Source organism: Hylobates moloch, unplaced genomic scaffold, assembly GCF_009828535.3.
Source record: "Hylobates moloch isolate HMO894 unplaced genomic scaffold, HMol_V3 SCAFFOLD_9, whole genome shotgun sequence".
Taxonomy (NCBI): Eukaryota; Metazoa; Chordata; class Mammalia; order Primates; family Hylobatidae; genus Hylobates; species Hylobates moloch.
In genome coordinates this window covers 18159824-18175736 of record NW_026652284.1, presented here as the reverse complement: position 1 = coordinate 18175736, position 15913 = coordinate 18159824, and the positions used below count along the sequence as shown (strand labels likewise).

At 44.2% G+C, this 15913-nt stretch overlaps 1 pseudogene; it reads left to right on the top strand.

Moving 5' to 3' along the window:
* Nucleotides 1–12808: 12808 nt before the first annotated feature.
* Nucleotides 12809–12903, top strand: LOC116814039 (small nucleolar RNA U13; annotated as a pseudogene).
* Nucleotides 12904–15913: the final 3010 nt, after the last annotated feature.

The window sequence follows — 15913 nt, the reverse complement described above, 5'->3', positions numbered from 1 at the left end:
ACCATTACACTCCAGCCTGGGCAACAAGAGTGAAAGTCCATCGCCAAAAAAAAAAAAAAAAAAAGAACAATTTGTTTTACTGACAGCTTTCAACAAGATACAGACCTATAAAGTAGCTCAAAGACAACAAAGGGCCAAAAATAATCCTATGGGTTGAGCTAGTCAGGACACCCACTGAATGTCAAGGTTTTTCTAATTTGTCCCTATGATCTCCCCAACCCCTTAGGATCATTATAATCTTAAAGAAAAATGATTCTTGATTTAAAAATTGGCTGTTCTCATTAGATGTGGCCTGATTGTTTATGTACGTACAGCAAGAGAGTTAATTTGTCAGCCAGACATGGTGGCTCATGCCCGTAATCTCAGCACTTTTGGGAGGCGGAGGTGGACAGATCACTTGAGCCCAGGAGTTCCAGACTAGCTTGGGCAACATAGTGAAACCCCTTCTCTACAAAAAATACAAAAAATTAGCTGGGCATGGTGGCACACACCTGTAGTCTCAGCTACTAGGGAGACTGAGGTGGGAGGATTACCTGAGCCCAGGAAGTTGAGGCTGCAGTGATCCATGATTGCTCCACTGCACTCCAGCCTGGGCGACAGAATGAGACCTTGTCTCAAAGAAAAAAAAAGTGTTAATTTGTCATATAGGCCTCCTAAATGTGCTTCGCAAAATTTAGAGCCATATAGTTTCAAACAATTACAAAATTAGATTTTGTCTGGAAGTTTTCATAAGGAATCTCCAATTGGAAGCTTTATTCTTTTCCCAGCTGGAATCTTAAAAGGCTCTATTATTTGTTATTTCAAAGTTAAGAAACCCAGCTCAAGACCCTTCTCACCAAATTTCTTTCACCTGTCAAACCTGTATATCTGAGTGAATTCTTCTCTTTTTTTGTTCTCTGAATATCATAAAGTTCCTGGCCTTCCAGGAAGTGACTGTCTTTAATATCTGATAATCAGGTACCAAGTCAGTTTTTTTTTGTTTGTTTGTTCCTTTTTTTTTTTTTAAGACAGAGTCTCGTTCTATCATCCAGGCTGGAGTGCAGTGGTGTGACCTCGGCTCACTGCAACCTCCGCCTCCCAGGTTCAGGCTGTTCTCCTGCCTCAGCCTGCCCAGTACCCGGGACTACAGATGCCTGCCACCACACCTGGCTAATTTTTATATTTTTAGTAGAAATGAGGTTTCACCATGTTGGCCATACTCTTCTCAAACTCCTGACCTCAGGTGATCTGCATGCCTTGGCCTCCCAAAGTGGTGGGATTACAGGTGTGAGCCACCGCACCTGACCTCAAGCCAGTTTCCATGGTGACCTTTGTAGGCATGTGTTCTGTAAGCATTAATACAAATTTTATCCCTTAAAATGCCCTGTCACACCTGATTGAGTGAGCACCATTCTCAGATATGATGCTCTAAGTGAGGTCTTAGCTACAATAAATCCATTTGTCCTGGTAAGAAGGAGGACATAGTCTTGCTGAACATATGCAAATAACTATTACCATGAAAAGTAAAAAGACTTTTTTTTTTTTTTAGGTGGAGTTTCGCTCTTGTTGCCCAGGTTAGAGTGCAATCGCGCGATCTCGGCTCACCGCAACTTCCACCTCCCGGGTTCAAGAGAGTCTCCTGCCTCAGCCTCCCGAGTAGCTAGAATTACAGGTGCCCACCACCAAGCCCGGCTAATTTTGTATTTTTAGTAGAGACGAGGTTTCTCCATGTTGGTCAGGCTGGTCTCAAACTCCTGACCTCAGATGATCTGCCCGCCTCGGCTTCCCAAAGTGCTGGGATTACAGGCATGAACCACCGCGCCTGGCCAAAAAGTAAAAAGACTTTATAAGAGTTTCTGAATTCTAGAAGGCCAGGGAGAATCAGATATCATTTTTAAATGGTTTCTTTCCATTTATAAAAGCAGAGACGATGAAAATTGTTATGGTTACAGATGGATTAAGAGGAGAGAGAAAGGACATTTCTTCTTTAATAAATAAGGAAAATAGAATGTTGAAACAACACCAGCAGTTTTCTAAACATATTTGTTTAGAAAAATACAATTAAATTTCCCTCATCAGTTCACTCAGTCCTATGTAATTAATTCTTATTCTGCTGTCTTCTGAGTTAAACATGAAACTATTTGCTTCTAACCCTCAACAGCCCTGGAAATGCTGACTCATTCCACTGGTAATAGTCTAAGAATTTTCTAAGTAATGTCAGCTCAGCTCAGTTTGAAGTACCTGGTACAGTCCTTTCCCATAAAACTCTGAGACTGTCCTTGGTTGGAAACACCAAATCCAGCCTGTAGTTTATAGCGGTAAACCTCTGAGGCATTGTAGATGACAGAGAGTTAATATGGCTTTGGTTAATTTATTACAGATCATCTTAAAATGTAAAAGGTCTGGCTGGGCTTGGTGGCTCACACCTGTAATCCCAGCACTTTGGGAGGCCGAGGGGGGCGGATCACCTGAGGTCAGGAGTTCGAGACCAGCCTGGCCAACATGGTGAAACGCTGTCTCTATTAAAAATACAAAAAATTAGCTGGGCATGGTGGCGCGTGCCTGTAATACAGTTACTCAGGAGCCTGAGGCAGGAGAATCGCTTAAACCCAGGAGGCGGAGGTTGTAGTGAGCCGAGATCGTGCCACTGCACTCCAGCCTGGGCAACAGAGCAAGAGTCCATCTCATAAAATAAAATAAAATAAAATAAAATAAAATAAAATAAAATAAAGCAATAAAAATCTGATGAAGGTTCATAACAGGAACCGGGAAACAAGGAAATGTGGTTGTTTCTGTGGCATGCAAAACAGAGATGATAAAACCATATCCAAAATTTTGACAAAAATACCTCTAAAGATAACTGATTACATCTATCTGCACAGAAATCAGTAAATATTACATCTGATTCACAGAAATATATGAATGTAATTTGTACAGAGGAAAGAAAATCTTGAGATTGAACATATGATAATACAGACATTTTTTTTTTTTTTTGAGACAGGTTCTGACTCCGTTGCCCAGGCTGGAGTGCAGTGGCATGATCATGGCTCACCACCACCTCAACTTCTTGAGCTCAAGTGATCCTCCTGCCTCAGTCTCCCAAGTAGCTTGGACTACAGGCATGCACCACTATGCCTAGCTAATTTTATTTTTATTTTTTATAGAGATGGGATCCCACTATATTGTCCAAGCTGGTCTCAAACTCCTGGGCTCAAGCAATCCTCCCACCTCAACCTCCCAAAATGTTGGGATTACAGACATGAGCCACTGCTCCTGGACATAATTTTTGTTTTTATGAGCCCAGGAGTTTGGTACCAAGAATATCAACTAAAGAGAGTCAGGCCAGGAGTGGTGACTTCACGCCTGTAATCCTAGCACTTTGGGAGGCTGAGACAGATGGATTACCTGAGCTCAGGAGTTCGAGACCCGCCTGGCTGACATGGTGAAACTCTGTCTCTACTAAAATACCAAAAATCAGCTGGGCGTGGTGGCATGCACCTGTAATCCCAGCTACTCAGGAGGCTGAGGCAGGAGAATTGCTGAAACCCAGGAGGTGGAGGTTGCAGTGAGCCGAGATTGTGCCACTGCACTCCAGCCTGGGCAACAAAGCAAAACTCTGTTTAGAAAAAAAAAAAAAGACGAAAGATTCAGTAACAGTAGAGTACAGCCTAGACACCTTACAAATGTTTACAGCTCTCTATTCCATGACGAGTCTGATGTGCATCCTAACCAAGACGCACTGGCTTTGACCATGATAGATTCAAATTAAAGAAGGAAGGCTGTGGCAAGTAAACATTTTAAATAATAACTGAACTTGGCCAGGTGTGGTAGCTCACACCTATAATCCCAGTTCTTTGGGAGGCCAAGATGGACAGATCTCTTGAGCCCAGGAGTTCAAGACTAGCCTGGGCAACATGTAGAAATCCTGTCTCTAGAAAAATACAAAAATTGCCAGGCATGGTGGTGCTTGCTTGTGGTCCCAGCTACTAAGGAAGGCTGAGGTGGGAGGATCATCTGAGCCCGGGGAGGTTGAGCCTGCGGTGAGCCATGATTGCATCACTGCACTCCAGCCTGGGTGACAGATACCCTGTCTCAACAAAATAAAAAAAAGAAAGGAAAGGGAAGGGAAGGGGAAGGGGAAGGGGAAGGGAAGGGGAAGGGGGAAGGGGAAGGGAAGGGGAAGTGAAGGGGAAGAGAAGGGGAAGCAGAAGGGAAAGGAAAGGGGAAGGGGAAGGGGGAGGGGAAGGGAAGGGAAGGGAAGGGAGAAAGAAAACTGAACTCATAGCTGATAACACTATACTGTTGTTGCCAATCTCATCAGGCAAAGCATGACCAGGACTTTGATAAAAGTCGGAAAACTCGATAGATCTGTTTCATGAGTTCTAGTTCATAAGAGAACTAGCTCATGCGAGCGTTCTCCTTGAGGATAAAAACATACAAGCGATGGCCAGGAGCAGGAGTTCACACCTGTAATCTCAGCACTTTGGGAGGCTGAGGCAGTGGATTGCTTGAGTCCAGGAGTTTGAGACCAGCCTAGGCAACATGGTGAAAACCCCGTCTCTACTTAAAAAATAAACAAATTAGCTGGGCATGGTGACGTGCGCCTATAGTTCCAGCTACTTGGGAGGCTGAGGTGGAAGAATCACCTGAACCTGGGAGGTTGAGGCTGCTGTGAGCCGAGATCGCGCCACTGCACTCCAGCCAGGACCACCCCAAAACCCCTCACAAAACAAAACAAAAATATAAGGGACAAGGCCATTGTCTCAGGGGCTTCCCATAAAGCATGCAATTTTAAAATATTTATGTGAATAATATTTTAATGACACAAATTTAACCTGAGCATCTCTTCTGAATTGACAACTCTTCCCGTCCAACTTTTTAATTAAACCTAATTATTTCTTGCATTTTTCATCTAAAGTGAAAGAACAAATCTTTGTGATTTTCCAGGGATACTCAGGAAATCTCAAAGATCATTTTAGGTGAAGAACATATTTTGAAAGCTTTATTTTATTTTTTTCTATTTAAGGATTCAATGTAGGAAGGCAAAAATCAAAACAGTTGTCGAGGAGATTTGGACAATCTTGGGTGCCTATAATTGTGACAAGAAGCACTTAAAAATAAGCATAGAAGGTAACCAAAATGGTAAAGAACATTAGCTTCTTCATAAGTGAGAATTCCTGAAATAAATTGATCATTTAGGGGGAAAAAAGAATTTATTAAGACCTGGAGTCTTTGTTCTCTGTGTAATTATATAGTAAAGAATAACCTTTTATATTGCAGTAAATCAAGCCCATCAAGATTGAGCAAACTTTGCTACAATTTCAATGTATTTCATAGCTCCTTTTCAGACTCAGATATGGACAAACCAAGACAAGTGAAATACACTTTTGAGTTTTGTCTTTTTAATGCTCTTTTATATTCTGGGCCAAATTAATGCTTTACTTGAGTACAATGTTTCTCTTTCAGTGGGTCAAAACAATTTTCATATTAATAGTAAAATGTTATTTATATTAGCATACAATGTGTTCATAATTCTTAGCTTTAAATCAGTCACTCATTAAGTATTTTAGGCCAATCACGGTGGCTCACACTTGTAATCCTAGCACTTCGGGAGGCTGAGGGTCACTTGTGGCCAGGAGTTCAAGACCAGCCCGGGCAACATAAATAAAAAGTTTAAAAAAAAAATTAGCCAGGCATGGGTTGGGTGCAGTGGCTCACGCCTGTAATCCCAGCACTTTGGGAGGCCGAGGCGGGTGGATCACGAGGTCAGGAGATGGAGACCACCCTGGCTAACACGGTGAAGCCCCGTCTCTACTAAAAACACAAAAAATTAGCTGGGGGTGGTGGCAGGCACCTGTAGTCCCAGCTACTCAGGAGGTTGAGGCAGGAGAATGGCATGAACCCGGGAGGCAGAGCTTGCAGTGAGCTGAGATCGTGCCACTGCACTCCAGCCTGGGCAACAGAGCGAGACCCTGTCTCAAAAAAAAAAAAAAAAAGAAAGAAAAAAAGCCAAGCATGGTGGCAAGCACCTGTAGTACTAGCTACTTGGGAAGCTGAGTTGGGAGGATCACTTGCGCCCAGGAGTTCGAGGTTACAGTGAGCTGTGGTCATGCCACTACACTCCAACCTGGGTGATAGTGCAAGACCCTGTCTTGAAAAAAAAATTCTTTTTAATTAAATATTGATAGCTATAATTCACATAAACAAAAACTGTTGTGGATCTTCATGAAGTCCCAAGAGTGGAAAAGATTCAAGAGACCAAAAAAAAAAAAAAAACCTGAGAACCTCTGCTTACACAAAGATGGATCTCTTGGTCACTGTTGCTTCTAGTGTAATCTCAACCACTCATATTAATTTTGATTTGATACCAAAGTTTTACTTTTTACCAAAGTAATGGACTTCTATTTTGCAGGTCAAGCTAGGGAGTGGAGAGAGAGTAAGTAGTTAAGGCCGGTCTGCTTTATCTAGCGTGGGAGCTGACTAACAAAGATAACAGTACAACTTTCTACAGCCACACATCCTTTTTTACACCTTTAAAAAGTGTCCATTAACATAACCCCAAATATTTTAAATAGTACATATATTATTTTATAAATTTTTATATAGCTACAAGCAGAAGTATATAAACTTTAAATTATATTTAGTAAGCATTGTTTCTATCTTTAGTTAGCAATCATTTAGGTATCAATGATTATTCATTAAATAACTCAATTTAGTATGAGTTCAGGTTTTGTGGAGACAGAGTTTTGTTCTGTCTCCCAGGCTGGAGTGCAGTGGTGCAATCATGGCTCACTCCAGCCTCAGACTCCTGACTCAAGCAATCCTCCCACCTCAGCATCTAGAGTAGCTAGGACTACTGCAGGCACATGCCATAGTGCCTAGCTAATTAAAAAAAATTTTTTTTTGTAAGGACAAGGTCATACTTTGTGGGCCAGACTGGTTTCAAACTCCTGAGCTCAAGTGATCCTCCCGCCTCTGCCTCTCAAAGTGCTGGGATTCCAGGTGTGAGCCGCTGTGTATGCCCTTAGTCCAAGGATTTTTTGTTTTGTTTTGTTTGTTTTTGGAAACGGAGTTTCGCACCTGTTGCCCAGGCTGGAGTGCAATAGTGCAATCCTGGCTCACTGCAACCTCCGCCTCCTGGGTTCAAGCAATTCTCCTGCCTTAGCCTCGTAAGTAGCTGGGATTACAGGCACCCGCCACCACGTCCAGCCAGTTTTTTGTATTTTTTAGTAGAGATGGGGTTTCGCCATGTTGGCCAGGCTGGTCTTGAACTCCTGATCTCAGGTGATCCGCCCACCTCAGCCTCCCAAAGTGCTGCGATTATAGGTGTGAGCCACTGTGCTGGCCTGATCTTTTCCCTTCTTGAGCCAGTTATTTTGACTTCGAGCAGGAAGTGCTTTTGTGTCTTATTTCAGGGTTTGATGTCTGACCTAAAGACACACTCTCACTAGCAGAAGAGGAGTTAGAGGGAACAAATGAATGAACAGTGAATTGAGAGGAAAGAGTGGATGAATAAGTAAAGATCCCTTGGTGGCAAGTAACAGAAATGAAACTCAGGCCGGGCATGGTGGCTCACGCTTGTAATCCCAGCACTTTGGGAGGCCGAGGCAGGTGGATCACGAGGTCAGGAGATCGAGACCACGGTGAAACCCCGTCTCTACTAAAAATACAAAAAATTAGCCGGGCGTGGTGGCAGGCGCCTGTAGTCCCAGCTACTCGGAGAGGCTGAGGCAGGAGAATGGCGTGAACCCGGGAGGCGGAGCTTGCAGTGAGCCGAGATTGCGCCACTGCACTCCAGCCTGGGCGACAGAGTGAGACTCCGTCTCAAAAAAAAAAAAAAAAAAAAAAAAAAAGAAATGAAACTCAAACACTCAAACCATCTTAGGCAATATGTCTCTGAAAAGCCCATTGGCTTCAGGTATGGCTGGATCCAGGGACTCAAGATTATCAGGACCTATCTCTCTTTGTCTTTTTATTGTGGAATGTTATATAGGAAGGCTTATTGAAAGCTCTGGCACTGGCACCAACAACTCCAGGCTTACACCTTATCTTCTCTTAAAACCAGCAGGAAGATGCTCTAATGCCCCTGGAGCCCATTGGCCTGTATCGGTCCTGACTCTCTTTTGTTTGAATGAGGTCACATGGCCATATTCAAAGCAGTCACTGTGGCCAGGGATAAAATAGATTGACTAGTGTAGACCTGATCTGCATGCCCATTCCTGGAGCATGGTAAGTTATTCCAACCAAGTCACATGGACTGAGAGTGGAGAAGCGGTAGTATCCCTAAAGAAAAATCAGAAGAAGGAGATTTGAGAAAGAAAAGACATAAAATAAAGGGACAGCCAAGTGGCCGGGTGAGGCTTCAGCTCCATTTCAAATAGTGACAAATCTACAAAGAAAAATAAAGCAGGGCCAGGCACTATGGCTCACACCTGTAATCCCAGAACTTTGGGAGGCCGAGTTGGGAGGAACACCTGAGCCCAGGAGTTTGAGACCAGTCTGGGCAACATGGTGAGACCCCATCTCTACGAAAAGATCCAAAAATTAGGCCAGGCACAGTGGTTCACACCTGTAATCCCAGCACTTTGGGAGGCTGAGGTGGGCAGATTATGAGGTCAAGAGATCGAGACCATCCTGGCCAACATGGTGAAACCCCGTCTCTACTAAAAATACAAAAATTATCTGGGCATGGTGGCACGAGCCTGTAGTCCCAGCTACTTGGGAAGCTGAGGCAGGAAAATCACTTGAACCTGGGAGGCGGAGGTTGCAGTGAGCCAAGATCACACCACTGTACTCCAGCCTGGTGACAGAGGGAGACTTGGTCTCAACAACAGCAAAAAGATACAAAAATTAGCCAGGCATGGTGGTGCATGCCTGTCATCGCCTGGTACTCGGGAGGCTGAGGTGGGAGGATTGCTTGAGCCTGGAGGTCGAGGCTGCAGTGAGATGTGATGGCACCACTGCACTCCAGTCTGGGCAACAGAGTGAGACCCTGCCTCAAAAAAAAAAAATTAAGCAGGATAATGGGGACAAAAAAAAAAGACAGAAAATCTTCACTGCTGTGAAACTAATACCTCTTTTGAAGCTGCCCTTGAAGCATTTTTGGAGCTTGAAAGGTCAATACCTTCAGCTTTTAGCTTTACACTCTAGAGATTCTTTGGGTGTGAAGTGAAGGAATTCATGAACAACTTTCTAAGGGAAAAGATGTTCAATTACAAGCTGTAGGGGTTTCAGGGTCCTGATCTTCCCTGGGGTTCAAGTGAAGTCACACCTCTTCCTGGTCAGGATTCTTTCACTTAGCAGTTACCCATTGAGTGCCTTCTCTGCTTCACACGTCACCATGCCTGGCTAATTTTTGTATTTCTAGTGAAGTTTTAGTAAAGATAGGTTTTCGCTGTGTTGCCCAAGCTGGTCTCGAACTCCTGACCTCAGGTGATCCACCCACCTTGTCGTCCCAAAGTGTTGGGATTACAGGCGTGAGCCACTGCGCCTGGCCAGAACTTTTTTCTTTATTTTTCTGAAACAGGGTCTTACTCTATTGCCTAGGCTGGAGTGCAGTGGCATGGTCTTGGCTCACTATATCCTGGACCTCCTGGGCTCAAGCTATCCTCCCACCTCAGTCTCCAGAGTAGCTGGGACCACACGCACATACTCCCATATGCCCAGCTAATTTTTCAATTTTTTTTTTTTTTTGGTAGAGATGGAGTCTAGAGATAGGGTTTCACTATGTGGCCCAGGCTGGCCTTGAACTCCTGGCCTCAAATGATCCTCCTGCCTCAGTCTCTCAAAGTGCTGGGATTACAGGCGTGAATGACTGACTGCACCTGGCCGTATACAAAGAACTCTTGAAACGGAATAAGAAAATAAGCAACCAAATCAAAAACTGGGCAAAAAATCTGAAGAGACACCTCACCAAAGAAGATATACAGATGGATGGCTGGGTATGGTGGCTCTCAGCACTTTGGGAGGCCGAGGCATGTAGATCACTTGAGCCCAGGAGTTTCAGACCAGCCTGGGCAACATGGTGAACCTCATCTCTACAAAATACAAAAAATTAGTCCGGCATGATGGTGCATGCCAGTAGTCCCAGCTACTCAGGAGGCTGAGGTGGGAGGATCACTTGCTGAGCCCAGGAAGTTGACTTTGCAGTGAGCTGTGATCATGCCACTGTACTCTGGCCTGGGCAACAGAGCAAGACTCTGTCTCAAAAAAAAAAAAAAAGAAGAAGAGCCCAGGCGCAGTGGCTCACATCTGTAATCCCACCACTTTGGGAGGCCAAGGCAGGAGGATCGCTTGAGCTCAGCAGTTCGAGACCAGCTTGGGCAACACAGCGAAAACCTATCTTTACTAAAACTTCACTAGAAATACAAAAATTAGCCAGGCATGGTGACGCGTGCCTATAGTCCCAGCTACTCAGGAGGCTGAGGCTGGAGAATTGCTTCAGTCCGGGAGGTGGAGGGTGCAGTGAGCTGAGATCCCACAACTGCACTCCAGCCTAGGTGATGGGAGTGAAACCTTGTCTCAAATAAAAAAATTTAAAAAAAAGAGAGAGGAAGAAAGACAATAGCAAATAAGCAAATGAAAAGGTGTTCATCATTGTATGTCATCAGGGAATTGCAAATCAAAACAACAATGAGATATCACTACATACCTGTGAAAACAGCTAAAATCCAAAGCACTGATAATTCAAGTGAGGACATAGAGCAACAAAAACTTTTTTTTTTTTTGAGATGGAGTCTCACTCTGTCACCCAGGCTGGAATGCAGTGGCACCACCTGGGCTCACTGCAACCTCTGCCTACGGGTTCAAGCGATTCTCCTGCCCCAGCCTCCTGAGTAGCTTGGATTACAGGCGTGCACCACCATGCCTAGCTAATTTTTGTATTTTTAGTAGAGATAGGGTTTCACCATGTTGGTCAGGCTGGTCTCGAACTCCTGACCTCATGATCTACCCGCCTTGGCCTCCCAAAGTGCTGGGATTACAGGCGTGAGCCACTGCACCTGACCTCAAAAATTTTCATTCATTGCTGTTGGGAATACAAATGGTACAGACAATTTGGAGGACAATTTGGCAGTTTCTTACAAAGCTAAACATATTCTTACCATATGATACAGCAATCACACTGCTAGGTATTTACTCAAATATGGTGAAAACATGTCCACACAAAAACCTGCACAAGAATAGCAGCTTTATTCATAATTGCCAAAACTCGGAAGCAACCAAGATGTCCTTCGACAGGTAAAGAGATGAACAAACTGGTGCATCCATACAATGGAATATTAATTCAGTGATAAAAATAAATGAGCTATTGGCTGGGCGCAGTGGCTCCTGTCTGTAATCCCAGAGCTTTGGGAGGCTGAGGTGTGCAGATCACCTGAAGTCAGGAGTTCGAGACTAGCCTGGGTAACATGGCAAAATACCATCTCTACAAAAAACACAAAAACTAGCCGGATATGGTGGTGTGCACCTATAGTCCCAGCTACTTGGGAGGTCGAGGTGGGAGAATGGCTTGAGCCCAGGTGGCAGAAGTTGCAGTGAGCTGAGATCTCACCACTGCACTCCCATCTGGGTGACAGAGCAAGACCTTGTCCCGCCAGGTGCGGTGGCTCAGGCCTGTAATTCCAGCACTTTGGGAGGCCAAGGGGGGGGGGATCACCTGAGGTCGGAAGTTCAAGACCAGCCTGACCAACATGGAGAAACCCCATCTCTACTAAAAATACAAAATTAGCCGGGCGGGCGTGGTGGTACACACCTGTAATCCCAGCTACTCGGGAGGCTGAGGCAGGAGAATAGCTTGAACCCGGGAGGCAGAGGTTGTGGTGAGCAGAGATCATGCCACTGCACTCCAGCCTGGGCAACAAGAGCGAGACTCCGTCTCAAAAAAAAAGTATATGTATACATATATATGTATTACATATGTTTTTTTACATATATATATTTTACATATATATTTTATACATATATATGTAAAATATATGTATTTTTTACACATATATATGTAAAACATATACGTATATTTTACATATATGTAAAAATATACATATATGTAAAATATATGTATATTTTAACATATCTATGTAATATATATGTATATTTTACATATCTATGTAAAATATATATTTTTTACATATCTATGTTATATATATGTTATATATATATATATATATATATAAAATCCCAGCAGGGATTATAGGCATGAGCCACTGCGCCTGGCCAGCTTGTCTTTATCAGCCCTGAGCTGATGAGGCTATCAAATGTCAACCTCAACACTCTTCCCAGGCTCTCTTTTCCACCTCAGGCAGAGTTTGTCTTCAGATGCAAAGGCCTATAAGTCTTCTCTCCAGTTAGTGCTGAGACTTCGCCAGCCACAGAAGGGATTCTGACATCGCATCCAAATAAGGTGAAAGGATTAGCTGTTGTTAAAACAGTGTGAGAGCTGTGAGTAAGGAAATATTCTCTCTGAGATGGGCCCTGCTGAAATATACAACATAAGCCTTCCAAATATGAGCTACTGACTGGAAAGAAGCCTGCTTGTTATGGAGCCTGAATCTTCCTCCCCAGCCAGGGATCTAGTGATGCCAATCCCGCTGAGGTCTGGTGTTCAACGGAGGTCAGGATGCAGCCCACCTGAGACCTTAAGGGGTGGGGGGTCCTTCATTAGTTAGCAGACATGGTTTAGTAACAGTAACATCACAAATAATGTGTGGGATTCAGGGTTTCTGAATAGTGCTAACATAATATGGAGAATGAACAGTCCAAAGTCTCCATGAGGAAGGATTGATAGAAAAGAATTCGTTCAACAACCTTTTATCAAGAATAGTCATGTAAGATCCTTTTGTAGTTCATGAGCATGATGATTGGGTATTTATGCACACGTGTGAGATCTGCCACTCTCTGAACCTTGTTACAACGTCTAACCTGAAAAAAAAATAGTCATATATGGGCCAAGCATAGTGGCTCACACTTGTAATCCCAGCACTTTGGGAGGCCAAGGTGGGCAGATTGCTTGAGTTCAGGAGTTCAAGACCAGTCTGGGCAACATAAGGAGACCCTGTCTCTACAAAAAAATACAAAAAATTAGCCATGGGTGGTGGTGCACACCTGTAGTCCCAGATACTCAGGTGGCTGAGGCAAGAGTATCGCTTGAACCCGGGAGGTTGAGGCTGCAGTAAGCTGTGATCATGCCACTGCACTCCAATCTGGGTGGCAGAGTGAGACCCTGTCTCAAAAAAAACATAGTCATACAAAATATACAACTTGTCTATTGCTGTATAACAAATTATCCCTAAGCACAGCAGCTTAAAACAATATTTATTTATCTCACAGTTTCTGTGGGTGAGGAAATTGGGAGTGGTTCTGCTGAGTGGTTCTTATGCCTGGTTGCATGAGAGTTTGCTGTCAAATCATCAGCTGGGGCTGCCATCATCTGAAGGCTTGACTGGGGCTGGAGGACCTGCCTCCATGATGGCTCACTCACACAGCTATTGGCAGGAGGTCTCAGTTCCTCGTGACATGACCCCTCGCTAGAGCTGCTTGAGAGTGCTCATGACATGGCAGCAGCCCTCTGCAGGAGCAGGCAATCCAAGAGAGAGAGAAAGAGACCAAGACAGAAGCCTGAAGGTGTTTTGTGACCTTGGTATTGGAAGTTGTACACTGTCACTTCCACTTTATTCTGTTTGTTACAAATGAGTTACTAAATTCAGTTCACAGTCAAGAGGAAGGGAAATAGGGTCCACCTTTTGAAAGAAGTGTCAAATTGTGGACATATCTTAAACCACCTCATTGAATCAAAAAGAAACAAGAAACCTGAAAGTCTTGAGGCTGCTAAAACTCCTGCTGCCATTAGGACAATGGGAATTTAGTATGAAGAAAAGAGTTCTAGATCGACAGTGATAGCAAGATTCATTCACTAATTCATCCATCCATTCCTTCATCCACTCATTCAACAGCTATTAATTGACCATTACTGTGTGCAGTTGGAAAACTCTATTATATGCTACTGGGCTCAAGAACAAACACCATTATAATTAAAATAACCATTGCTGGCTGGGCACAGTTGTTCATGTCTATAATCCCAGCACTTTGGGAGGCCAAGGCGGAAGGATCGCTTGAGCTCAGGAGTTTGCGACCAGCTTGGGCAACATGGTGAAACCCTGTCTCTACAAAAAATAAAAAAATTACCCAGATGTGGTGATGTGTGCCTGTAGTCCCAGCTACTAGGGAGATTGAGGTGGGAGGACCATGAGCCTCGGAGGTAGAGGCTGCAGTGAGCCAGGATTGCATCACTGCACTCCAGCCTGGGTGACAAAGTGAGATCCTGTCTCAATAATAATAATAATAATAATAACAACAATTGCTGGCCTTTATCTAGCACTTACTGTGTGCCCAGTACTACAAAGATCTTTGGATTTAATTATCTCATTTAATTATCCCAATAACCCTTTGAGGTGGGGGCTGTTATTATTCACCATTTACAAATGAGAAACCTTAGAAAGGGAAGATCATGCACTTTCAAGGGGTAGAACCCGTGATGTGAATCTTAGTCTGTTTGGGCTGCTATAACAAAAAAACACCATCAACTGCATGGCTTATAATCAACAACCACTTACTTCTCACAGTTCTGGTGGCTGGAAAGTCCAAGATCATGACACCAGCAAATTCAGTATCTGATAAGGGCCCACTTTCTGGTTCACAGATAGCATCTCCTCACTGTGTCCTCATGTAGTAGAAGGGGTGAGGGGTCTCTCTAGAGCCTCTTTTACAAAGGTACTAATCTCATTCATGAGGGCTCACCCTTGTGACCTGTCACCTCCAAAAGGCCCCACCTCCTAATACCATCGCTTTGGGGGTTAGGATTTCAATGTATGAATTTGGGAGGGGTGCAGATCACAGACATCCAGGCCATAGCAGAACCAAAGGACTCTGACCTGAAAGTCTGTATGCGTACACCATAGAGTGTTCTCGTAATAACGGTGACAGTTATTATTACTGTTTTAATGATGGATTCCTGTTACCTAGCCAACAACTCTGAGGCTCAGAGAGCATGAGTGAATTGTCCAAGGTTGTTTTTGGCAGAGCCAAGCTGCAAAGCCAGGTCCCAAGAGTGCCGAGTCTGTGCTCTTTCTTCTACACTTGCTTAAAATGGAATCCTTTTTGTCCTGCTTCCTGCAGAAACAGAGCTAAGATGGAAAAGAGCCCAGGAGACTGGGGAGGAGTGTGGGAAGGAGGGAAATTATTGCTGGTGCCTGGAAGTTTTCACAAGCGTGGATTTCCCCTGGTTGGTTGAAGACTAGATCAGAATCTCTCCAGAGGCTGCTGTGAAGATGCTGTGGAATTCCTGGTGTGTCTGATGAGGTGTTGCTGCACCGAGGCTGTCAGACAGCTGGCTCTCTGAGAAAAGGTCCAGACCCTGTTGCCGCCCCAAGGAATGAGGTCAGATGTAGCTAAATGTTATGGAGCCTTTGCTGAGCGTCAGGCATGGTGTTAAGGTGTGCACATTTACTCAGCGTCTTCATGGCCATACACAAGTCAATACCCTTTATTATTCCTATCTTACAAAGGGGGAAACTGAGACACAAAAAGGACGACTTGGGCCAGGCACAGTGGCTCACGCCTGTAATCCCAGCACTTTGGAAGGCCGAGGCGGGTGGATCACTTGAGATCAGGTGTTCGAGACCAGCCTGGCCAACATGGTGAAACCCCATCTCTACCAAAAATACAAATATTAGCAGGGCATGGTGGCGCATGCCTGTAATCCCAGCTACTCGGGAGGCTGAGGCAGAAGAATCGCTTGCACCTGGGAGGCAGAGGTTGCAGTGAGTCAAGATTGCGTCACTGCACTCCAGCCTGGTCTCTGTCTCAAAAAAAAAAAAAAAAAAGAGAGAGAGAGAAAATACAAACAGGATGACTTGTCTGGGTGCACATAGATATGTGG